Source organism: Nerophis lumbriciformis, linkage group LG02 (genome assembly GCF_033978685.3).
Source record: "Nerophis lumbriciformis linkage group LG02, RoL_Nlum_v2.1, whole genome shotgun sequence".
Taxonomy (NCBI): domain Eukaryota; kingdom Metazoa; phylum Chordata; class Actinopteri; order Syngnathiformes; family Syngnathidae; genus Nerophis; species Nerophis lumbriciformis.
The window spans coordinates 5,127,358-5,155,000 of NC_084549.2; positions in this window are offsets into that span (position 1 = coordinate 5,127,358).

Below are 27,643 nucleotides of genomic sequence, written 5' to 3' on the forward strand. Positions count from 1 at the left end.
TAACAGGAAGTTAGTCGGACTCACAGGGAGTTAGTCAATCCAAAAGGAAGTTATACGGATATAACAGGAAGTTATCAAACTAACAGGGAGTTAGTCAATCCAACAGGAAGTTAGTCAATCTAACAGGAAGTTAGTCAATCCAACAGGAAGTTATTCAGATACAACAGGAAGTTAGTCAAACGAACAGGAAGTTAGTAAATCTGACAGGAAGTTTGTCAAACTAACAGGAAGTTAGTAAATCTAACAGGAAGTTAGTGAAATTAACAGAGAGTTAGTCGATCTAACAGGAAGTTAGTCAATCTAACAGGAAGTTAGTAAATCTAACAGGAAGTTAGTCAAACTAACAGGAAGTTAGTCAATCCAACAGGAAGTTAGTCAAACTAACAGGGAGTTAGTCAATCCAACAGGAAGTTAGTAAATCTAACAGGACGTTAGTCAGACCCACAGGGAGTTAGTCAATCCAAAAAGAAGTTATCCGGATACAACAGGAAGTTAGTCAAACTAACAGGGAGTTAGTCGATCTAACAGGAAGTTAGTCAATCTAACAGGAAGTTATTCAGATACAACAGGAAGTTAGTCAAACGAACATGAAGTTAGTAAATCTGACAGGAAGTTAGTCAAACTAACAGGAAGTTAGTAAATCTAACAGGAAGTTAGTCAAACTAACAGAGAGTTAGTCCATCTAACAGAAAGTTAGTCAATCTAACAGGAAGTTAGTAAATCTAACAGGAAGTTAGTCAAACTAACAGGAAGTTAGTCAACCCAACAGGAAGTTAGTCAAACTAACAGGGAGTTAGTCGATCCAACAGGAAATTAATCAAACTAACAGTGAGTTAGTCGGTCTAACAGGGAGTTAGTCGATCCGACAGGAAGTTAGTCAATCTAACAGGAAGTTAGTAAATCTAACAGGAAGTTAGTCAAACTAACAGGAAGTTAGTCAATCCAACAGGAAGTTAGTCAAACTAACAGGGAGTTAGTCGATCCAACAGGAAATTAGTCAAACTAACAGTGAGTTAGCCAATCCAACAGGAAGTTAGTAAATCTAGAAGGAAGTTAGTCAAACTAACAGGGAGTTAGTCAAACTAACAGGGAGTTAGTCGATCTAACAGGAAGTTAGTCAATCTAACAGGAAGTTAGTAAATCTAACAGGAAGTTAGTCAGACTCACAGGGAGTTAGTCAATCCAAAAGGAAGTTATCCGGATATAACAGGAAGTTAGTCAAACTAACAGGGAGTTAGTCGATCTAACAGGAAGTTAGTCAATCTAACAGGAAGTTAGTAAATCTAACAGGAAGTTAGCCAGACTCACAGGGAGTTAGTCAATCCAACAGGAAGTTATTCAGATACAACAGGAAGTTAGTCAAACCAACAGGAAGTTAGTAGATCTAACAGGAAGTTAGTAGATCTAACAGGAAGTTAGTCAAACTAACAGGAAGTTAGTAAATCTAGCAGGAAGTTAGTCAAACTAACAGAGAGTTAGTCGATCTAACAGGAAGTTAGTCAATCTAACAGGAAGTTAGTAAATCTAACAGGAAGTTAGTCAAACTAATGGTGAGTTAGTCAATCCAACAGGAAGTTAGTCAAACTAACAGGGAGTTAGTCGATCTAATAGGAAGTTAGTCAATCCAACAGGAAATTATTCAGATAAAACAGGAAGTTTGTCAAACCAACAGGAAGTTAGTAAATCCAACAGGAAGTTAGTCAAACTAACAGGAAGTCAGTAAATCTAACAGGAAGTTAGTCAAACTAACAGAGAGTTAGTCGATCTAGGAGGAAGTTAGTCAATCTAACAGGAAGTTAGTAAATCTAACAGGAAGTTAGTCAAACTAATAGTGAGTTAGTCGATCTAACAGGAAGTTAGTCAAACTAACAGGGAGTTAGTCGATCCAACAGGAAGTTAGTCAAACTAACAGGAAGGTATTCAGATATAACAGGAAGAAAATACGGTAGATCATTATTGCACACACACACACACACACACACACACACACACACACACACACACACACACACACACACACACACACACACACACACACACACACACACACACACACACTCGGCCTGCAAGTAAACACTTGCTACTTGTTTATGACGAAAAGTGTGTGTGTGTGTGTGTGTGTGTGTGTGTGTGTGTGTGTGTGTGTGTGTGTGTGTGTGTGTGTGTGTGTGTGTGTGTGTGTGTGTGTGTGTGCGTGTGTGTGTGTGTGTGTGTGTGTGTGTGCTTGTTTTTGCATGATAAAAACACGTGTTTGATTTTCCTAGCTGTTAGCAACAACAGTTGAAAAGTTCATCTGGGAAGATTGCAATCTCCACTAAGACACGCACACACACACACACGTTCACCTGAGTGTGCGCCGGTGACGCTCGGCTTGAGTCACTTCAAGGTCACAGGAAGTGAGTCACATCAAGGTCACGGGAAGTGAGTCACATCAAGGTCACGGGCAGTGAGTCACATCAAAGTTACAGGAAGTAGTCAAACTAAGGTCACATGAAATAGTCACATCCATATCACAGGAAGTGAGTCACATCAAGGTTACAGGAAGTAGTCACATCAAGGTCACATGAAGTAGTCACATCAAGGTCACAGGAAGCAAGTCACATCAAGGTCACAGGAAGTGAGTCACATCAAGGTTACAGGAAGTAGTCACATCAAGGTCACAGGAAGTAGTCACATCAAGGTCACAGGAAGTGAGTCACTTCAAAGTCACAGGAAATAGTCACATCAAGGTCATAGGAAATAGTCACATCAAGGTTACAGGAAGTAGTCATATCCATTTTACAGGAAATAGTCACATCAAGGTTATAGGAAGTAGTCACATTGAGGTTACAGGAAGTAGTCACTTCAAGGCCACATGAAATAGTCACATCCATTTTACAGGAAATAGTCACATCAAGTTTACAGGAAGTAGTCACATTGAGGTTACAGGAAGTAGTCACTTCAAGGCCACATGAAATAGTCACATCCATGTCAAAGGAAATAGTCACATCAAGGTCACAGGAAGTGAGTTGTGTCAAGGTCACAGGAAGTGAGTTGTGTCAAGGTCACAGGAAGTAGTCACATTAAGGTCACAGGAAGTGGTCACGTCAATTTTACAGGAAGTAGTCGCATCAAGGTCACAGGAAATAAGTCACAACAAGGTCAAAGGAAGTGAGTCACATCAATGTCACAGGAAGTAGTCACATCAATGTCACAGGAAGTGAGTCGCATCAAGGTCACGGGCAGTGAGTCACATCAAGGTTACAGGAAGTAGTCAAACTAAGGTCACATGAAATAGTCACTTCCGTATCACAGGAAGTGAGTCACATCAAGGTTACAGGAAGTAGTCACATCAAGGTCACAGGAAGTAGTCACATCAAGGTCACAGGAAGCAAGTCACATCAAGGTCACAGGAAGTGAGTCACATCAAGGTTACAGGAAGTAGTCACATCAAGGTCACAGGAAGTAGTCACATCAAGGTCACAGGAAGTGAGTCACTTCAAAGTCACAGGAAATAGTCACATCAAGGTCATAGGAAATAGTCACATCAAGGTTACAGGAAGTAGTCATATCCATTTTACAGGAAATAGTCACATCAAGGTTATAGGAAGTAGTCACATTGAGGTTACAGGAAGTAGTCACTTCAAGGCCACATGAAATAGTCACATCCATTTTACAGGAAATAGTCACATCAAGTTTACAGGAAGTAGTCACATTGAGGTTACAGGAAGTAGTCACTTCAAGGCCACATGAAATAGTCACATCCATGTCAAAGGAAATAGTCACATCAAGGTCACAGGAAGTGAGTTGTGTCAAGGTCACAGGAAGTGAGTTGTGTCAAGGTCACAGGAAGTAGTCACATTAAGGTCACAGGAAGTGGTCACGTCAATTTTACAGGAAGTAGTCGCATCAAGGTCACAGGAAATAAGTCACAACAAGGTCAAAGGAAGTGAGTAACATCAATGTCACAGGAAGTAGTCACATCAATGTCACAGGAAGTGAGTCGCATCAAGGTCACGGGCAGTGAGTCACATCAAGGTTACAGGAAGTAGTCAAACTAAGGTCACATGAAATAGTCACTTCCGTATCACAGGAAGTGAGTCACATCAAGGTTACAGGAAGTAGTCACATCAAGGTCACAGGAAGTAGTCACATCAAGGTCACAGGAAGCAAGTCACATCAAGGTCACAGGAAGTGAGTCACATCAAGGTTACAGGAAGTAGTCACATCAAGGTCACAGGAAGTAGTCACATCAAGGTCACAGGAAGTGAGTCACTTCAAAGTCACAGGAAATAGTCACATCAAGGTCATAGGAAATAGTCACATCAAGGTTACAGGAAGTAGTCATATCCATTTTACAGGAAATAGTCACATCAAGGTTACAGGAAGTAGTCACATCAAGGTCACATGAAATAGTCACATCCATTTTACAGGAAATAGTCACATCAAGTTTACAGGAAGTAGTCACATTGAGGTTACAGGAAGTAGTCACTTCAAGGCCACATGAAATAGTCACATCCATGTCAAAGGAAATAGTCACATCAAGGTCACAAGAAGTGAGTTGTGTCAAGGTCACAGGAAGTGAGTTGTGTCAAGGTCACAGGAAGTAGTCACATCAAGGTCATAGGAAGTAGTCACATCAATTTTACAGGAAGTAGTCACATCAAGGTCACAGGAAATAAGTCACAACAAGGTCAAAGGAAGTGAGTCACATCAAGGTCACAGGAAGTGAGTCGCATCAAGGTCACAGGAAATAAGTCACAACAAGGTCAAAGGAAGTGAGTCACATCAAGGTCACATGAAGTAGTCACATCGAGGTTACAGGAAGTAGTCACATCAAGGTTACAGGAAGTAGTCACATCGAGGTTACAGGAAGTAGTCACCTCAAGGCCACATGAAAGTCACATCCATGTCAAAGGAAATAGTCACATCAAGGTCACAGGAAGTGAGTTGTGTCAAGGTCACAGGAAGTGAATGTGTCAAGGTCACAGGAAATAAGTCACAACAAGGTCAAAGCAAGTAGTCACATCAATGTCACAGGAAGTGAGTCGCATCAAGGTCACAGGAAATAAGTCACAACAAGGTCAAAGGAAGTGAGTCACATCAAGGTCACATGAAGTAGTCCCATCGAGGTTACAGGAAGTAGTCACATCTAGGTTACAGGAAGTAGTCACATCGAGGTTACAGGAAGTAGTCACTTCAAGGCCACATGAAAGTCACATCCATGTCAAAGGAAATAGTCACATCAAGGTCACAGGAAGTGAGTTGTGTCAAGGTCACAGGAAGTGAGTTGTGTCAAGGTCACAGGAAGTGAATGTGTCAAGGTCACAGGAAGTAGTCACATCAAGGTCACAGGAAGTAGTCACATCAATTTTACAGGAAGTAGTCGCATCATGGTCACAGGAAATAAGTCACAACAAGGGAAAAGGAAGTGAGTCACATCAATGTCACAGGAAGTGAGTCGCATCAAGGTCACAGGAAATAAATCACAACAAGGTCAAAGGAAGTGAGTCACATCAAGGTCACATGAAGTAGTCACATCAAGGTTACAGGAAGTAGTCACATCAAGGTTACAGGAAGTAGTCACATCGAGGTTACTGGAAGTAGTCACTTCAAGGCCACATGAAAGTCACATCCATGTCAAAGGAAATAGTCACATCAAGGTTACAGGAAGTAGTCACATCAAGGTCACAGGAAGTGAGTTGTGTCAAGGTCACAGGAAGTAGTCACATCAAGGTCACAGGAAGTAGTCACATCAATTTTACAGGAAGTAGTCGCATCAAGGTCACAGGAAATAAATCACAACAAGGTCAAAGAAAGTGAGTCACATCAAGGTCACATGAAGTAGTCACATCAAGGTCACAGGAAATAGCCACATCCATTTTACAGGAAAAAGTCACATCAAGGTTACAGGAAGTAGTCACATCAAGGTTACAGGAAGTAGTCACTTCAAAGCCACGTGAAATAGTCACATCCATGTCAAAGGAAATAGTCACATCAAGGTTGCAGGAAGTAGTCACATCAAGGTCACAGGAAGTGAGTTGTGTCAAGGTCACAGGAAGTAGTCACATCAAGGTCACAGGAAGTGGTCACATCAATTTTACAGGAAGTAGTCGCATCAAGGTCACAGGAAATAAGTCACAACAAGGTCAAAGGAAGTGAGTCACATCAATGTCACAGGAAATAAGTCACATCAAGGTCACAGGAAATAAGTCACAACAAGGTCAAAGGAAGTGAGTCACATCAATTTTACAGGAAGTAGTCGCATCAAGGTCACATGAAATAAGTCACAACAAGGTCAAAGGAAGTGAGTCACATCAAGGTCACATGAAGTAGTCACATCGAGGTTACAGGAAGTAGTCACATCAAGGTTACAGGAAGTAGTCACATCGAGGTTACAGGAAGTAGTCACTTCAAGGCCACATGAAAGTCACATCCATGTCAAAGGAAATAGTCACATCAAGGTCACAGGTAGTGAGTTGTGTCAAGGTCACAGGAAGTGAATGTGTCAAGGTCACAGGAAGTAGTCACATCAAGGTCACAGGAAGTAGTCACATCAATTTTACAGGAAGTAGTCGCATCAAGGTCACAGGAAATAAGTCACAACAAGGTCAAAGGAAGTGAGTCACATCAAGGTCACATGAAGTAGTCACATCAAGGTCACAGGAAATAGCCACATCCATTTTACAGGAAAAAGTCACATCAAGGTTACAGGAAGTAGTCACATCAAGGTTACAGGAAGTAGTCACTTCAAAGCCACATGAAATAGTCACATCCATGTCAAAGGAAATAGTCACATCAAGGTTGCAGGAAGTAGTCACATCAAGGTCACAGGAAGTGAGTTGTGTCAAGGTCACAGGAAGTAGTCACATCAAGGTCACAGGAAGTGGTCACATCAATTTTACAGGAAGTAGTCGCATCAAGGTCACAGGAAATAAGTCACAACAAGGTCAAAGGAAGTGAGTCACATCAATGTCACAGGAAGTGAGTCGCATCAAGGTCACAGGAAATAAGTCACAACAAGGTCAAAGGAAGTGAGTCACATCAATTTTACAGGAAGTAGTCGCATCAAGGTCACATGAAATAAGTCACAACAAGGTCAAAGGAAGTGAGTCACATCAAGGTCACATGAAGTAGTCACATCAAGGTTACAGGAAGTAGTCACATCGAGGTTACAGGAAGTAGTCACTTCAAGGCCACATGAAAGTCACATCCATGTCAAAGGAAATAGTCACATCAAGGTCACAGGTAGTGAGTTGTGTCAAGGTCACAGGAAGTGAATGTGTCAAGGTCACAGGAAGTAGTCACATCAAGGTCACAGGAAGTAGTCACATCAATTTTACAGGAAGTAGTCGCATCAAGGTCACAGGAAATAAGTCACAACAAGGTCAAAGGAAGTGAGTCACATCAATGTCACAGGAAGTGAGTCGCATCAAGGTCACATGAAATAAGTCACAACAAGGTCAAAGGAAGTGAGTCACATCAAGGTCACATGAAGTAGTCACATCGAGGTTACAGGAAGTAGTCACATCAAGGTCACAGGAAGTGAGTCACATCAAGGTTACAGGAAGTAGTCACTTCAAGGCCACATGAAAGTCACATCCATGTCAAAGGAAAGAGTCACATCAAGGTCGCAGGAAGTGAATTGTGTCAAGGTCACAGGAAGTGAATGTGTCAAGGTCACAGGAAGTAGTCACATCAAGGTCACAGCAAGTAGTCACATCAATTTTACAGGAAGTAGTCGCATCAAGGTCACAGGAAATAAGTCACAACAAGGTCAAAGGAAGTGAGTCACATCAATGTCACAGGAAGTGAGTCGCATCAAGGTCACAGGAAATAAGTCACAACAAGGTCAAAGGAAGTGAGTCACATCAATGTCACAGGAAGTGAGTCGCATCAAGGTCACAGGAAATAAGTCACAACAAGGTCAAAGGAAGTGAGTCACATCAAGGTCACATGAAGTAGTCAGATCAAGGTCACAGGAAGGGAGTCACATCAAGGTCACAGGAAATGAATCACTTCAAGGTCACAGGAAGTGAGTCACATCAAGGTCACAGGAAGTAGTCACATCAAGGTCACAAGAAGTGAGTCGCATCAAGGTCACAGGAAATAAGTCACAACAAGGTCAAAGGAAATGAGTCACATCAAGGTCACATGAAGTAGTCAGATCAAGGTCACAGGAAGGGAGTCACGTCAAGGTCACAGGAAATGAATCACTTCAAGGTCACAGGAAGTGAGTCACATCTAGGTCACAGGAAGTAGTCACATCAAGGTCACAGGAAGTGGTCACATCAATTTTACAGGAAGTAGTCGCATCAAGGTCACAGGAAATAAGTCACATCAAGGTCACAGGAAGTGAGTCACGTCAAGGTCACATGAAGTAGTCACATCAAGGTCACAGGAAGGGAGTCACGTCAAGGTCACAGGAAATGAATCACTTCAAGGTCACAGGAAGTGAGTCACATCAAGGTCACAGGAAGTAGTCACATCAAGGTCACAGGAAGTAGTCACATCAATTTTACAGGAAGTAGTCGCATCAAGGTCACAGGAAATACGTCACAACAAGGTCAAAGGAAGTGAGTCACATCAAGGTCACAGGAAGTGAGTCACATCAAGGTCACATAAAGTAGTCACATCAAGGTCACAGGAAGGGAGTCACATCAAGGTCACAGGAAGTAGTCACATCAAGGTCACAGGAAGTGAGTCGCATCAAGGTCACAGGAAATAAGTCACAACAAGGTCAAAGGAAATGAGTCACATCAAGGTCACATGAAGTAGTCACATCAAGGTCACAGGAAGGGAGTCACGTCAAGGTCACTTGAAATGAATCACATCAAGGTCACAGGAAGTGAGTCACATCAAGGTCACAGGAAGTAGTCACACCAAGGTCACAGGAAGTGCCAAGCGTCGCCACGGGGGTTCCTATCAGGGTAATCTATTTATCAATAATCAATACAACCTTCAACAGGTGTGAACTTACCTGCACCAGCAGCTGGTAACGCTGACCCTGACACATCCTGACCTCTGACCCTGACACATCATGACCTCTGACCCTGGCACACCCTGACCTCTGACCCTTAATGCCTGTAAAATATTAAAGTAATAAAAATACTTTTATATTTTTCTGAAACCAGCAAGTGAAACTAGAGACGGCAAGGTTGTAAATGGTTTTATTGCCGGGTCACCTGTGTGGGCGGAGCCAAGGTGTGCTCCTGTTCAAACAAGCACGTTGATAATGTGACATTAATGGACAGCGGGTGCGTCATAACGACATCGTCAGGAGACGTAACCGTGGCGATGGAGGAGGACCTGAAAGTGCTCTTCAAACACTGGAGATTGCTTGGCACACACCTGAACATCTGCTCACCTGGAGCTCAGCGTCTCCATGGCAACCAGCGGTGCGCCAAAGAAGCTTCTTGGAAAACATCTTTGTTCTTCACAGAAATCCATAAAAATGTCAGATGAGTTGAAATGTTTAATAATCCACTGAGAATTTGAAGAGAACCGGAGAATGTTGTGCACCAAACACAAAACATAAACACCTGTAAACATATGACTGCACACCTGAACACCAGGTGTGTTTATTGGACATATATCAACATCAACATTATTCTCATTTGTTTGTCTTACTGCAAACAGTTTAAAATGTAAACATATTTAATAAGCAATACACATAAAATATTTAATAAACAATACATAAATAAACACATAAAATATTTAATAAACAATACATAAATAAACACATAAAATATTTAATAAACAATACATGTATAAACACATAAAATATTTAATAAACAATACATGTATAAACACATAACATATTTAATAAACAATATATGTATAAACACATAACATATTTAATAAACAATACATGTAAAAACACATAACATTGTTAATAAACAATACATGTATGAACATATATAATGTTTACTAAAACACATACCTCTAATAAACTTTTAAATATAAATATGAACACATAAATATATTAATAAATATCCATAAGTCTTCTTCTGCTTATTTGAGGTGGGGTCGCGGGGGCAGCAGCCGAAGCAGAGAAGCACATACTTTTTTGTACATTTCTGTACATCCATTACATATACATTTTTATACATACATTATATATACATTTTCATATATCTATTATATATACATTTTTATATATCCATTATATATACACATTTCTATATATCCATTATATATACATTTCTATACATCCATTATAGATATATTTATATATAATTATTATATATACAATTCTATACATCCATTATATATGCATTTGTACATATATATATATATATATATATATATATATATATATATATATATATTTCTATACAGTAATGTATATATACATTTTTATATATTCATTATATATCCATTTCTATACATCCATTATGTATACATTTCTATGTATCCATTATATATACATTTCTATACATCCATTATACAGTATATATATTTCTATATATCATTATATATACATTTCTATATATCCATTTTACATAAATTTCTAGATATCCATTATATATACATTTCTATATATCCATTATGTATATACATTTGTATATATCCATTATATATACACATTTCTATATACATTTCTATAGATCATTATATATACATTTCTATATATCCATTATATATAAATTTCTATGCATCCATTATATATACATTTGTATACATCCATTATACATACATTTATATATATATCCATTTTATATAAACATTTCTATATATCCATTATATATATTTTTTTATATATCCATTATATATACAATTCCATACATCCATTATATTTACATTTCTATACATCCATTATATATTCAATTCTATACATCCATTATATATGCATTTGTACATATCACATATATACATTTATATATAGAAATGTATATATACATTTTTATATATCCATTATATATCCATTATATATACATTTATATGCATCCATTATATTTACACATTCCTATATATAGATACATTTCTATACATCCATTATATATATATATATATATATATATATATATATATGTATATTTGTATTTTTATATATATATATATATATATATATATATATATATATGTATATTTGTATTTTTATATATATAATATATACATATATATATATATATATATATGTGTATATTTGTATATATATATATATATATATAAAAATACAAATATATATATATATATATATATATATATATATATATATATATATATATATATATATATATATATATATATATATATGTATGTATACATATATATATATATATATATATATATATATATATATATATATATATATATATATATAAATATATATATATATATATATATATATATATATATGCATTATATATACATTTCTATAAATTATATTTCATTAGCAGCAGTGTTATGGTATGGACACATGTATTTTTTTGTTCTTGTGTTTATTAACAGATTCACTCGTTCAAGATCGCACATCTGAATACACGTAATCTAATACTTGAAGTAATATTCTACATTAATACTTAATATTCCACATCATCCACCACATTTATGATTGTGCTGCTTGAAGTGACTTTTTGCAGACGCACTTGTCTTGAGAGGACCTCTCCATGTGTGTCCTCCACATCCTTAAACAGCTCCTGATAAGCCCCTCCCACTCTGCCGTGATAAGCCCCTCCTTCTCTTAAGTGGCACATCCAAAGGACACATTGTCCTTTTTTACCCAACAGTCTTCAGACTTGTTCCTGCTTGGCGACACTTGACTCTCAAGTCCAGTGGAGATGAGGAAGTGAACGTTTTTAAAGTGAAAGTGAAAGTGAAAGTGAAGATGAGGAAGTGAAAGTCTTTACAGTGAAGATGAGGACGTGAACGTCTTTAAAGTGAAAATATTGAAGTGAACGTTTTTAAAGTGAAAGTGAAAGTGAAGATGAGGAAGTGAACTTCTTTAAAGTGAAAGTAAAGATGAGGAAGAGAATATCTTTAAAGTGAAGATGAGGAGGTAAATGTCTTTAAAGTGAAAGTGAAGATGAGGAAGTGAACTTCTTTAAAGTGAAGATGAGGAAATGAACGTCTTTAAAATGAACATGAGGAAGTGAATATTCGTGAAAGTGAAAGTGAAGATGAGGAAGTGAAAGTCTTTAAAGTGAAAAGGAGGAAGTGAAATTATTTAAAGTGAAAGTGAAGATGAGAAAGTGAACGTTTTAAATTGAAAGTGAATATGATGACGTGAACGTCTTTAAAGTGAAAGTGAAAGTGAAGATAAGGAAGTGAACGTCTTTAAAGTGAAAGTGAAGATGATGAAAAGTGAAAATGAGGAAGTGAAGATGAGGAAGTTAATGTCTTTAATGTGAAAGTGAAGATGAGGAAGTGAACTTCTTTAAAGTAAAGCTGAGGAAGTGAACGTCTTTAAAGTGAAGATGAGGAAGTGAACGTCTTTAAAGTGAAGATGAGGAAGTGAATGTCTTTAAAGTCAAAATGATGAAGTGAAGATGAGGAAGTGAAAATATTTAAAGTGAAAGTGAAGATGAGACAGTGAACGTTTTTAAATTGAAAGTGAATATGATGACGTGAACGTCTTTAAAGTGAAAGTGAATGTGATGAAGCAAACATCTTTAAAGTGGAAGTGAAAGTGAAGATAAGGAAGTGAACGTCTTTAAAGTGAAAGTGAAAGTGAAGATGATGAAGTGAACGTATTTAAGGTGAAAATGAGGAAGTGAAAGTATATAAAGTGAAAGTGAAAGTGAATATAATGAAGTGAACGTCTTTAAAGTGAAAGTGAATATGATGAGGGGAAAATGAGGAAGTGAAAGTATTTGAAGTGAAAGTGAAAGTGAATATGATGAAGTGAACATCTTTAAAGTGAAAATGAATATGATGAAGTGAATGTCTTCGAAGTGAAAATGAAAGTGAAGATGATGAAGTGAACGTCTTTAAAGTGAAAGTGAACGTGAAGATGATGAAGTGAACGTCTTTAAAAAGAAAGTGAAAGTGAAGATGAGGAAGTGAACGTCTTTAAAGTGAAAGTGAAAGTGAAGGTGAGGAAGTGAACGTCTTTAAAGTGAAGATGAGGAAGCGAATGCCTTTAAAGTGAAAGTGAAGATGTGGAAGTGATGGTCTTTAGAGTGAAGGCGGGGCCAGCAAGGTAAATATTCATCATTCATCCTCTCAGCAGGACACACGCTGCTAGACCACCAAAGAGCACGCCATTGTTGTTGTTGTTGTTTTATGTGACTTTTCCCTGGGAACCAATCAACACACAGCACCGTGTAGCTCCGCCCTCTTTACGTACCTCTCCTCTGTGTGGTGCTACACAACAGGAAGTGTTACACAAACACACAAATAATCCCAACGACCGTGTGAAAGACATCATCAAACTGGGAAATCACACACACACCCACACACACACACACACACACACACACACACACACACACACACACACACACACACACACGCACACACGCACACACACACACTCCCTGCTGGATTTATATTTATGCAGCAGTTTGGTGTGTGTCCACATGCTGCAGGTCTGCCAAGCCATTTAGAATATTATATTGCTGCAGTTGTCCAAAGTGGCCCAGTCAGGGAAAAAGAAACACACACACACACACACACACACACACACACACACACACACACACCCACACACACACACACATTTAGTGATATAATTATGTACAGTAAACTACAATAAGAAAACAATTCTCACTAAAACGACCATATGCAGTTTTTACTTAAGACTTTCTCCAAGGTGTTTTGTTAATAAAATATATATTTATACAATTTATCTTTTTGGGGTTTTTTTTCTTTAAAATAATGCTTAAAAATTATATTTTATTGGACAAATATATATATATTTTTTTTTATTATTTTTATATTTTTCTTTAAAAAGTTTAAAAAAAAACATTTCACTGGATAAATATGTTTTTTTATGTACAAAAAATCTAAATAAAATATATATTTATACAATTGATCTTTATAGGGTTTTTTCTTTGAAATAATGCTTAAAAGTATATTTTATTCGACAAAAATATATATTTTATTTTTATTATTTTTATTTTTATTTTTTCTTAAAAATTAAAAAAAATAATTTAACTGAAACATGCACCTGGGGATAAGTTGAATGGCAACACTAAACTGGCCCTAGTGTGTGAATGCTGTCTGTCTATCTGTGTTGGCCCTGCAATGAGGTGGCGACTTGTCCAGGGTGTACCCCGCCTTCCGCCCGATTGTAGCTGAGATAGGCTCCAGCGCCCCCGCAACCCCGAAGGGAATAAGCGGTAGAAAATGGATGGATGGATGGAATTTAACTGGATAAATATGTCTTTTATTCGCAAAAAATAAAAATAAAATATATTTTATACAATTCATATATACAAATGTAATTCACTTCACTACATCTTTTTATTTTTTTTTGTTTAAAATTATGCTTAAAAATAATATTTTATTGGAAAAATATATATATATATTTTTAAATTATTTTGTTTTCTTAAAAAAGTTTTAAAAAAAACATTCCACTGGATAAATATGTATTTTATTTGCAAAAAAATCTAAATACAATATATATTCATACAATTTAGCTTTTTAGGTTTTTTTCTTTGAAATAACACTTAAAATGATATTTTATTTGAAAAAATATATATTTTATTTTTTATTATTTTTATTTTTATTTTTTGTTTGAAAAGTAGAAAAAAACATTTCACTGGATAAATATGTCTTTTATTCGCAAAAAATCTAAATGCAATATATTTACACAATTTATCTTGTCAGTTGTTTTTCTTTAAAATAATGCTTAAAATTATATTTTAATGGACAAATATAGAGTTAATTTTTCATTATTTTTATTTTTTCTTCAACAAGTAAAATAAACTATTTCACTGGATAAATATGTCTTTTATTCGCAAAAAATCTATATATAAAATATATATTTATACTATTTATCTTTTTAGTTTTTTTTCTTTAAAATAAGGCTTAAAAATGATATTTTATTGGACAAACATATACATACGTATACATATATATATATACATTTTTTTCTTTTTCTTAAAAAAGTAAAACAAAACATTTCACTGGATAAATATGTCTTTTATTCGCAAAAAATAAAAATAAAAATATATATTTATACAATGAAATATATATATATTTTTTGTAAGAAAAACAAGATATTTCATTAAACAATAAAATATTTTTGATCATTTATTTAATGTTTGAAGGTTCTGGACACCAATTATTTGCAACAAAACCATCAAATGTAACACAAATATTCTTGTTTCCAAAACCACGAGTCGTCACTTTCTTCTCTTATTGAAGCTGACAAAAGACTTGCTGAGGTCAAAGGTGACCTAAAGGTGACCTGAAGGTGACCAAGACCGGCAGCAAACACAAAACAAACACTGAAATGACCGCAAATGCACAGATAAAAGGTGAGATTAGCAATTTAAGAACATGTTGACCTTGTGGTTTAGTGAGAAAAGAAGCAGTCTGTTTGGAAAGTTCTAGTTCAGACTGTGGAGAAGTCCAAACTCAACAAAAGGATGTTTTTGTTCCCTCTCAGTGGAACGTTAGGAAATGTCATCTGACCAGAACCAGAAAAGCTGCCAGTGGTCTGAAGAAAAGTGTTGAGTAAGCAAGAACCAAGCCAAGTCCAGAATTCTGGAGCAGCGTGCGGTTTACTTTGAAGTCGGCCATAGTGCAGCAGCTTTTAGGGTAGAAGAGACTTGATCCGTCCCACATCCATGAAATACTAGTTCAAGTACACAACAACAACAACACATGGAAACAAGAGGGAAACTTTGAAGAACACAAAAGGACTTTTTTAGCATTCAAAACCAGTTTTAATTTCTCCGGACTAATGTGACCTACGTCTGAGAATTCAAATACCTTGGAGTGAATAGCAGTCAAAGATAATGTGACTAATGACTCAGGTGAAGAGGTTCTGAGGCATGTTGTGATGAGTATTAACATCCATGTAGACTGTGAACACAGTGGTCCTAAGATAGAGCCTTGGGGTACACCCCTTGTCACTTCAGGACACGATTATGTGACTAATGACTCAGGTGAAGAGTTTCTGAGGTTTTCATTATTAACATCCATGTAAACTGGGAACTGGAGGGCCCAAGATAGAGCCTTAGGGTACACCTTTAGTGACCTCAGGACACGATTATGTGACTAATGACTCAGGTGAAGAGGTTCTGAGGCATGTTGCGATGAGTATTAACATCCATGTAGACTGTGAACACAGTGGTCCTAAGATAAAGCCTTGGGGTACACCTCTAGTAACCTCAGGACACGGTTATGTGACTAATGACTCAGGTGAAGAGGTTCTGAGGCATGTTGCGATGAGTATCAACATCCATGTAGACTGGGAACACAGTGGTCCTAAGATAAAGCCTTGGGGTACACTTCTAGTGACCTCAGGACATGATTATGTGACTAATGACTCAGGTGAAGAGGTTCTGAGGCATGTTGTGATGAGTATTAACATCTATGTAGACTGTGAACACAGTGGTCCTAAGATAAAGCCTTGGGGTACACCTCTAGTGACCTCAGGACACGATTATGTGACTAATGACTCAGGTGAAGAGGATCTGAGGTATGTTGCGATGAGTATTAACATCCATGTAGACTGTGAACACAGTGGTCCTAAGATAAAGCCTTGGGGTACACTTCTAGTGACCTCAGGACACGATTATGTGACTAATGACTCAGGTGAAGAGGTTCTGAGGCATGTTGTGATGAGTATTAACATCCATGTAGACTGTGAACACAGTGGTCCTAAGATAAAGCCCTGGAGTACACCTCCAGTGACCTCAGGACACGATTATGTGACTAATGACTCAGGTGAAGAGGTTCTGAAGCATGTTGCGATGAGTATTAACATCCATGTAGACTGTGAACACAGTGGTCCTAAGATAAAGCCCTGGAGTACACCTCCAGTGACCTCAGGACATGATTATGTGACTAATGACTCAGGTGAAGAGGTTCTGAGGCATGTTGTGATGAGTATTAACATCCATGTAGGCTGTGAACACAGTGGTCTTAAGATTGAGCCTTGGTGTTCACCTCTTGTGACCTCAGGACACGATAATGAGACTAATGACTCAGGTGAAGAGGTTCTGAGGCATGTTGTGATGAGTACTAACATACATGTAGACTGGGAAGACAGTGGTCCTAAGACTGAGCCTTCGGGTACACCCCTTGTCACCTCAGGACACGATTATGTGACTAATGACTCAGGTGAAGAGGTTCTGAGGCATGTTGCGATGAGTATCAACATCCATGTAGACTGTGAACAGAGTGGTCCTAAGATTGAGCCTTGGGGTACACCCCTTGTCACCTCAGGACATGATAATGTGACTAATGACTCAGGTGAAGAGGTTCTGAGGCATGTTGTGATGAGTACTAACATACATGTAGACTGGGAAGACAGTGGTCCTTAGATTGAGCCTTGGTGTTCACCTCTTGTGACCTCAGGACACGATAATGAGACTAATGACTCAGGTGAAGAGGTTCTGAGGCATGTTGCGATGAGTACTAACATACATGTAGACTAGGAAGACAGTGGTCCTAAGATTGAGCCTTGGTGTTCACCTCTAGTGACCTCAGGACACGGTTATGTGACTAATGACTCAGGTGAAGAGGTTCTGAGGCATGTTGCGATGAGTATTAACATCAATGTAGACTGGTAACCCAGTGGTCCTAAGATAAAGCCTTGGGGTACACCCCTTGTCACTTCAGGACACGATTATGTGACTAATGACTCAGGTGAAGAGTTTCTGAGGCATGTTTCGATCATTATTAACATCCATGTAGACTGGGAACTGGGGGGCCCAAGATAGAGCGTTAGGGCACACCTTTAGTGACCTCAGGACACGATTATGTGACTAATGACTCAGGTGAAGAGGTTCTGAGGCATGTTGCGATGAGTATTAACATCCATGTAGACTGGGAACACAGTGGTCCTAAGATAAAGCCTTGGGGTACATCTCTAGTGACCTCAGGACACGATTATGTGACTAATGACTCAGGTGAAGAGGTTCTGAGGCATGTTGCGATGAGTACTAACATACATGTAGACTGGGAAGACAGTGGTCCTAAGATTGAGCCTTGGGGTACACCCTTTGTCAACTCAGGACACGATAATGTGACTAATGACTCAGGTGAAGAAGTCCTGAGGCATGTTGCGATGAGTATTAACAACTATGTAGACTGTGAACACAGTGGTCCTAAGATTGAGCCTTGGGGTACACCCCTTGTCACCTCAAGACACGATAATGTGACTAATGACTCAGGTGAAGAGGTTCTGAGGCATGTTGCGATGAGTATTAACATCCATGTAGACTGGGAACACAGTGGTCCTTAGATTGACACTTGGTGTACACCTCTAGTGACCTCAGGACACTAGAGGTGCAACAACAGTCTTGACCAATGATGAAGACACAAGATGGAGGACACACACCACACAACTTTGTGTGTCTTTGTGTTTGGCTCACATGACAAGAAATCATCGAAGCAAGTCAAGATCCTGATGCCAGTACAGGATCTGAGTCCAATCAGGTCTTGGTGCACGCCAACACAGCAGATGATTTACACACTCACACACACACACACACACACACACACACACACACACACCCTTCCTACCAAGTTGGAAACATATGTGTGTGTGTGTGTGTGTGTGTGTGTGTGTGTGTGTGTGTGTGTGTGTGTGTGTGTGTGTGTGTGTGTGTGTGTGTGTGTGTGTGTGAGGCAGTAAAGTGAAAAATGGTACCCTCCAGTGGGGTTAAAGGTCCAAAGAAAATCATTGATATCAAATCAGCTGTTTTTCATTTTTGCTAAGAGATCAACTTTCTACTTTTTTCTTTTTCTGTGCTCAGCATGTGTGTAGTGTGTAGTGTGTAGTGTGTAGTGTGTAGTATGTAGTGTGTAGTGTGTTGTTTTGTTCCTGTGTTCTTCATCCACACCATGGTGCTGCATCTCTCACTCAAAAAGTCATTTAAGTGAGTGTATCTACATGTATATATGTTGTATCTTTGTGTATATGTGTTGTATCTGTGTGTATCTTTGTGTAAATGTGTTGTATCTTTGTGTATCTTTGTGCATACATGTTGTATCTTTGTGTATCTTTATGTATACAAGTTGTATCTTTGTGTATCTTGGTGTATACACGTTGTATCTTTGTGTATCTTTATGTATACGTGTTGTATCTTTATGTATCTTTGTCTATATGTGTTGTATCTTTGTGTATCTTTATGAATGTGTGTTGTATCTTTGTGTATCTTTGTGCATATGTGTTGTATATTGTGTATATTTGTGTATAAGTGTTGTATCTTTGTGTATCTTTGTGGAAATGTGTTGTATCTTTGTCAACGTGTTGTCTATTTGTGTATCTTTGAGTAAATGTGTTGTATCTTTGTGTATCTGTGGGTATTTTGTGCATCTTTGTGTTTCTTTGTGTCAATGTCTTGTATATTTGTGTATTTTGTGTATCTTTGTGTTTCTTCGTGTATATGTGTTGTGTCTTTGTGTATTTTGTGTATCGTTATGTATTTTGTGTATCTTTATGTATTTTGTTTATGTTTGTGTACATTTGTGTATCTTTGTGTATCTTGTGTATCTTTTTGTATACGTGTGTATCTTTGTGTATCTTTGTGCATATGTGTTGTATCTTTGTGTATCTTTATGAATACATGTTGTATCTTTGTGTATCTTTGTGCATATGTGTTGTATATTGTGTATATTTGTGTATAAGTGTTGTATCTTTGTGTATCTTTGTGGAAATGTGTTGTATCTTTGTCAATGTGTTGTATATTTGTGTATCTTTGAGTAAATGTGTTGTATCTTTGTGTATCTCTGGGAATTTTGTGCATCTTTGTGTTTCTTTGTGTCAATGTCTTGTATATTTGTGTATTTTGTGTATCTTTGGGTATTTTGTGTATCTTTGTGTTTCTTTGTGTCAATGTCTTGTATATTTGTGTATTTTGTGTATCTTTGGGTATTTTGTGTATCTTTGTGTTTCTTTGTGTCAATGTCTTGTATATTTGTGTATTTTGTGTATCTTTGTGTTTCTTTGTGTATACGTGTTGTGTCTTTGTGTAATTTGTGTATCGTTATGTATTCTGTGTATCGTTATGTATTCTGTGTATCTTTATGTATTTTGTTTATGTTTGAGTACATTTGTGTATCTTTATGTATACGTGTGTATCTTTGTGTAAATGTGTTGTATCTTTGTGTATACGTGTTGTATCTTTGTGTATATGTGTTGTATCTTTCTGTATCTTTGTGTATTTTGTATATATTTGTGTATACATGTTATATCTTTGTGCATTTTGTGTATATTTATGTATTTTGGTTATGTTTGTGTATGTTTGTGTACATTTGTGTATCTTTGTGTAGCTTGTGTATCTTCATGCATATGTGTGTATTTTCGTGTAGGTGTGTTGTATCTTTATGTATCTTTGTGTATATCTGTTGTATATTTGTGTATACGTGTTGCATCTTAATGTATCATTGTGGCCTATGTGTTGTATCTTCGTGTATACGTGTTACGTCTTTGTGTATATGTGTGGCCTAAATGTTGTATTTTTGTGTATCTTTTGTATTTTGTGTATATTTGTGTATCTTTGTGTAAACGTGTTGTATCTTTGTGTATTTATTGTATATTCATGTATCTTGTGTATCTTTATGTATTTTGTTCGTGTTTGTGTACATTTGTGTATATTTGTGTATCTTTATGCATACGTGTGTATCTTTGTCTGTATTTGGTGTATATTTGTGCATTTTGTGTATGTTTGTAAAAAATGTTACACAACTTCACAGGTAAGAGTGTGATAACACGAATGTGCAGCAAATGAGTGTCTCCATGGCGACAGCAGGTAGTACACACTAAATACTCATTTGTACTTGGTAGATCGCCTGCACTACTTGTACACACAAGTGTGTATTTAGTACACAATATTTACTACATGTCTTGGTGGAATCAGAGTTGAAATGGTATTTATGAGGAATGTTTCTAAAAGATGGAGTCATGTGCAAATGTTATTTTTTCTTCTTCTTTCTTGTTTTTTTCTGCAGTTTTTCCTCACTTTGCTGCACCGTCGACCCTCCCGAGGTTCAGTTCTTCAAGCAAATGAAACCCCGTCCCTCTCCAGACGTCTTCCTGCGTGGCGAGATGGAAGCCCGAGCGTCTATTTACTCATGAATAATAAAAAAGGTGTGTCCTTGATCCCCAAAAATGAAGAGAAGCTTTCATCTTCACTTAAGCTGTGAATGTGAATACTACTACATCTTCAACTCAATGTGAATACTACTACATCTTCAACTCAACGTGAATACTACTACATCTTCAACTCAATGTGAATACTACTACATCTTCAACTCAATGTGAATACTACTACATCTTCAACTCAATGTGAATACTACTACATCTTCAACTCAATGTGACTACTACTACATCTTCAACTGAATGTGAATACTACTACATCTTCAACTCAATGTGAATACTACTACATCTTCAACTCAATGTGAATACTACTACATCTTCAACTCAATGTGACTACTACTACATCTTCAACTCAATGTGAATACTACTACATCTTCAACTCAATGTGAATACTACTACATCTTCAACTGAATGTGAATACTACTACATCTTCAACTGAATGTGAATACTACTACATCTTCAACTGAATGGGAATACTACTACATCTTCAACAGAATGTGAATACTACTACATCTTCAACTCAATGTGAATACTACTACATCTTCAGCTGAATGTGAATACTACTACATCTTCAACTCAATGTGAATACTACTACATCTTCAACTGAATGTGAATACTACTACATCTTCAACTCAATGTGAATACTACTACATCTTCAACTCAATGTGAATACTACTACATCTTCAGCTCAATGTGAATACTACTACATCTTCAACTCAATGTGAATACTACTACATCTTCAACTCAATGTGAATACTACTACATCTTCAACTCAATGTGAATACTACTACATCTTCAACTCAATGTGAATACTACTACATCTTCAACTCAATGTGAATACTACTACATCTTCAACTCAATGTGAATACTACTACATCTTCAACTCAATGTGAATACTACTACATCTTCAACTCAATGTGAATACTACTACATCTTCAACTCAATGTGAATACTACTACATCTTCAACTCAATGTGAATACTACTACATCTTCAACTCAATGTGAATACTACTACATCTTCAACTCAATGGGAATACTACTACATCTTCAACTCAATGTGAATACTACTACATCTTCAACTCAATGTGACTACTACTACATCTTCAACTCAATGTGAATACTACTACATCTTCAACTGAATGTGAATACTACTACATCTTCAACTGAATGTGAATACTACTACATCTTCAACTCAATGTGAATACTACTACATCTTCAACTCAATGTGAATACTACTACATCTTAACTCAATGTGAATACTACTACATCTTCAACTCAATGTGAATACTACTACATCTTCAACTCAATGTGAATACTACTACATCTTCAACTCAATGTGAATACTACTACATCTTCAACTCAATGTGAATACTACTACATCTTCAACTCAATGTGAATACTACTACATCTTCAACTCAATGTGAATACTACTACATCTCCAACTCAATGTGAATACTACTACATCTTCAACTCAATGTGAATACTACTACATCTTCAACTCAACGTGAATACTACTACATCTTCAACTCAATGTGAATACTACTACATCTTCAACTCAATGTGAATACTACTACATCTTCAACTCAATGTGAATACTACTACATCTTCAACTCAATGTGACTACTACTACATCTTCAACTGAATGTGAATACTACTACATCTTCAACTCAATGTGAATACTACTACATCTTCAACTCAATGTGAATACTACTACATCTTCAACTCAATGTGACTACTACTACATCTTCAACTCAATGTGAATACTACTACATCTTCAACTCAATGTGAATACTACTACATCTTCAACTGAATGTGAATACTACTACATCTTCAACTGAATGTGAATACTACTACATCTTCAACTGAATGGGAATACTACTACATCTTCAACAGAATGTGAATACTACTACATCTTCAACTCAATGTGAATACTACTACATCTTCAGCTGAATGTGAATACTACTACATCTTCAACTCAATGTGAATACTACTACATCTTCAACTGAATGTGAATACTACTACATCTTCAACTCAATGTGAATACTACTACATCTTCAACTCAATGTGAATACTACTACATCTTCAGCTCAATGTGAATACTACTACATCTTCAACTCAATGTGAATACTACTACATCTTCAACTCAATGTGAATACTACTACATCTTCAACTCAATGTGAATACTACTACATCTTCAACTCAATGTGAATACTACTACATCTTCAACTCAATGTGAATACTACTACATCTTCAACTCAATGTGAATACTACTACATCTTCAACTCAATGTGAATACTACTACATCTTCAACTCAATGTGAATACTACTACATCTTCAACTCAATGTGAATACTACTACATCTTCAACTCAATGTGAATACTACTACATCTTCAACTCAATGTGAATACTACTACATCTTCAACTCAATGGGAATACTACTACATCTTCAACTCAATGTGAATACTACTACATCTTCAACTCAATGTGACTACTACTACATCTTCAACTCAATGTGAATACTACTACATCTTCAACTGAATGTGAATACTACTACATCTTCAACTGAATGTGAATACTACTACATCTTCAACTCAATGTGAATACTACTACATCTTCAACTCAATGTGAATACTACTACATCTTAACTCAATGTGAATACTACTACATCTTCAACTCAATGTGAATACTACTACATCTTCAACTGAATGTGAATACTACTACATCTTCAACTGAATGTGAATACTACTACATCTTCAACTGAATGGGAATACTACTACATCTTCAACAGAATGTGAATACTACTACATCTTCAACTCAATGTGAATACTACTACATCTTCAGCTGAATGTGAATACTACTACATCTTCAACTCAATGTGAATACTACTACATCTTCAACTGAATGTGAATACTACTACATCTTCAACTCAATGTGAATACTACTACATCTTCAACTCAATGTGAATACTACTACATCTTCAGCTCAATGTGAATACTACTACATCTTCAACTCAATGTGAATACTACTACATCTTCAACTCAATGTGAATACTACTACATCTTCAACTCAATGTGAATACTACTACATCTTCAACTCAATGTGAATACTACTACATCTTCAACTCAATGTGAATACTACTACATCTTCAACTCAATGTGAATACTACTACATCTTCAACTCAATGTGAATACTACTACATCTTCAACTCAATGTGAATACTACTACATCTTCAACTCAATGTGAATACTACTACATCTTCAACTCAATGTGAATACTACTACATCTTCAACTCAATGTGAATACTACTACATCTTCAACTCAATGGGAATACTACTACATCTTCAACTCAATGTGAATACTACTACATCTTCAACTCAATGTGACTACTACTACATCTTCAACTCAATGTGAATACTACTACATCTTCAACTGAATGTGAATACTACTACATCTTCAACTGAATGTGAATACTACTACATCTTCAACTCAATGTGAATACTACTACATCTTCAACTCAATGTGAATACTACTACATCTTAACTCAATGTGAATACTACTACATCTTCAACTCAATGTGAATACTACTACATCTTCAACTCAATGTGAATACTACTACATCTTCAACTCAATGTGAATACTACTACATCTTCAACTCAATGTGAATACTACTACATCTTCAACTCAATGTGAATACTACTACATCTTCAACTCAATGTGAATACTACTACATCTCCAACTCAATGTGAATACTACTACATCTTCAACTCAATGTGAATACTACTACATCTTCAACTCAACGTGAATACTACTACATCTTCAACTCAATGTGAATACTACTACATCTTCAACTCAATGTGAATACTACTACATCTTCAACTCAATGTGAATACTACTACATCTTCAACTCAATGTGACTACTACTACATCTTCAACTGAATGTGAATACTACTACATCTTCAACTCAATGTGAATACTACTACATCTTCAACTCAATGTGAATACTACTACATCTTCAACTCAATGTGACTACTACTACATCTTCAACTCAATGTGAATACTACTACATCTTCAACTCAATGTGAATACTACTACATCTTCAACTGAATGTGAATACTACTACATCTTCAACTGAATGTGAATACTACTACATCTTCAACTGAATGGGAATACTACTACATCTTCAACAGAATGTGAATACTACTACATCTTCAACTCAATGTGAATACTACTACATCTTCAGCTGAATGTGAATACTACTACATCTTCAACTCAATGTGAATACTACTACATCTTCAACTGAATGTGAATACTACTACATCTTCAACTCAATGTGAATACTACTACATCTTCAACTCAATGTGAATACTACTACATCTTCAGCTCAATGTGAATACTACTACATCTTCAACTCAATGTGAATACTACTACATCTTCAACTCAATGTGAATACTACTACATCTTCAACTCAATGTGAATACTACTACATCTTCAACTCAATGTGAATACTACTACATCTTCAACTCAATGTGAATACTACTACATCTTCAACTCAATGTGAATACTACTACATCTTCAACTCAATGTGAATACTACTACATCTTCAACTCAATGTGAATACTACTACATCTTCAACTCAATGTGAATACTACTACATCTTCAACTCAATGTGAATACTACTACATCTTCAACTCAATGTGAATACTACTACATCTTCAACTCAATGGGAATACTACTACATCTTCAACTCAATGTGAATACTACTACATCTTCAACTCAATGTGACTACTACTACATCTTCAACTCAATGTGAATACTACTACATCTTCAACTGAATGTGAATACTACTACATCTTCAACTGAATGTGAATACTACTACATCTTCAACTCAATGTGAATACTACTACATCTTCAACTCAATGTGAATACTACTACATCTTAACTCAATGTGAATACTACTACATCTTCAACTCAATGTGAATACTACTACATCTTCAACTGAATGTGAATACTACTACATCTTCAACTGAATGTGAATACTACTACATCTTCAACTCAATGTGAATACTACTACATCTTCAACTCAATGTGAATACTACTACATCTTCAACTCAATGTGAATACAACTACATCTTCAACTGAATGTGAATACTACTACATCTTCAACTGAATGTGAATACTACTACATCTTCAACTCAATGGGAATACTACTACATCTTCAACTGAATGTGAATACTACTACATCTTCAACTCAATGTGAATACTACTACATCTTCAACTGAATGTGAATACTACTACATCTTCAACTCAATGTGAATACTACTACATCTTCAACTCAATGTGAATACTACTACATCTTCAACTCAATGTGAATACTACTACATCTTCAACTCAATGTGAATACTATTACATCTTCAACTCAATGTGAATACTACTACATCTTCAACTCAATGTGAATACTACTACATCTTCAACTGAATGTGAATACTACTACATCTTCAACTGAATGTGAATACTACTACATCTTCAACTCAATGTGAATACTACTACATCTTCAACTCAATGTGAATACTACTACATCTTCAACTCAATGTGAATACTACTACATCTTCAACTCAATGTGAATACTACTACATCTTCAACTCAATGTGAATACTACTACATCTTCAACTCAATGTGAATACTACTACATCTTCAACTCAATGTGGTTGTGTAGTCACCTGTGATGAAGGAACTTTGATTGACTGATTGATTGCTTGGTTGATATATTACAGTATATACTTTCTTTTTAGCATATAGAACATAATATATACTTTATTTTTAGTATATAGAGTACAATATATACTTTCTTTTTAGCATACAGAACATAATATATACTTTCTTTTTAACATATAGAATACCATGTGTAGTTTCTTTTTAGCATATAAAATAAAATATATATTTTCTTTTTAGCATATAGAACATAAAACATAATATATACTTTATTTTTAGTATATAGAGTCCAATATATACTTTCTTTTTAGCATATAGAATATAATATATACTTTATTTTTAACATATACAATACAATATGTACTTTCTTTTTATCATATGAAATAAAATATATACTTTCTTTTTAGCATATAGAACATAATATATACTTTATTTATAGTATATAGAGTACAATATATACTTTCTTTTTAGCATATGAAATAAAATATATACTCTCTTTTTAGCATATAGAACATAATATATACTTTATTTTTAGTATATAGAGTACAATATATACTTTCTTTTTAGCATACAAAACATAATATATACTTTCTTTTTAACATATAGAATACAATGTGTAGTTTCTTTTTAGCATACAGAATACAATATGTGCTTTCTTTTAGCATATAAAATATAATATATACTTTCTTTTTAGCATATAGAATACAATATATACTTTCTTTTTAGCAT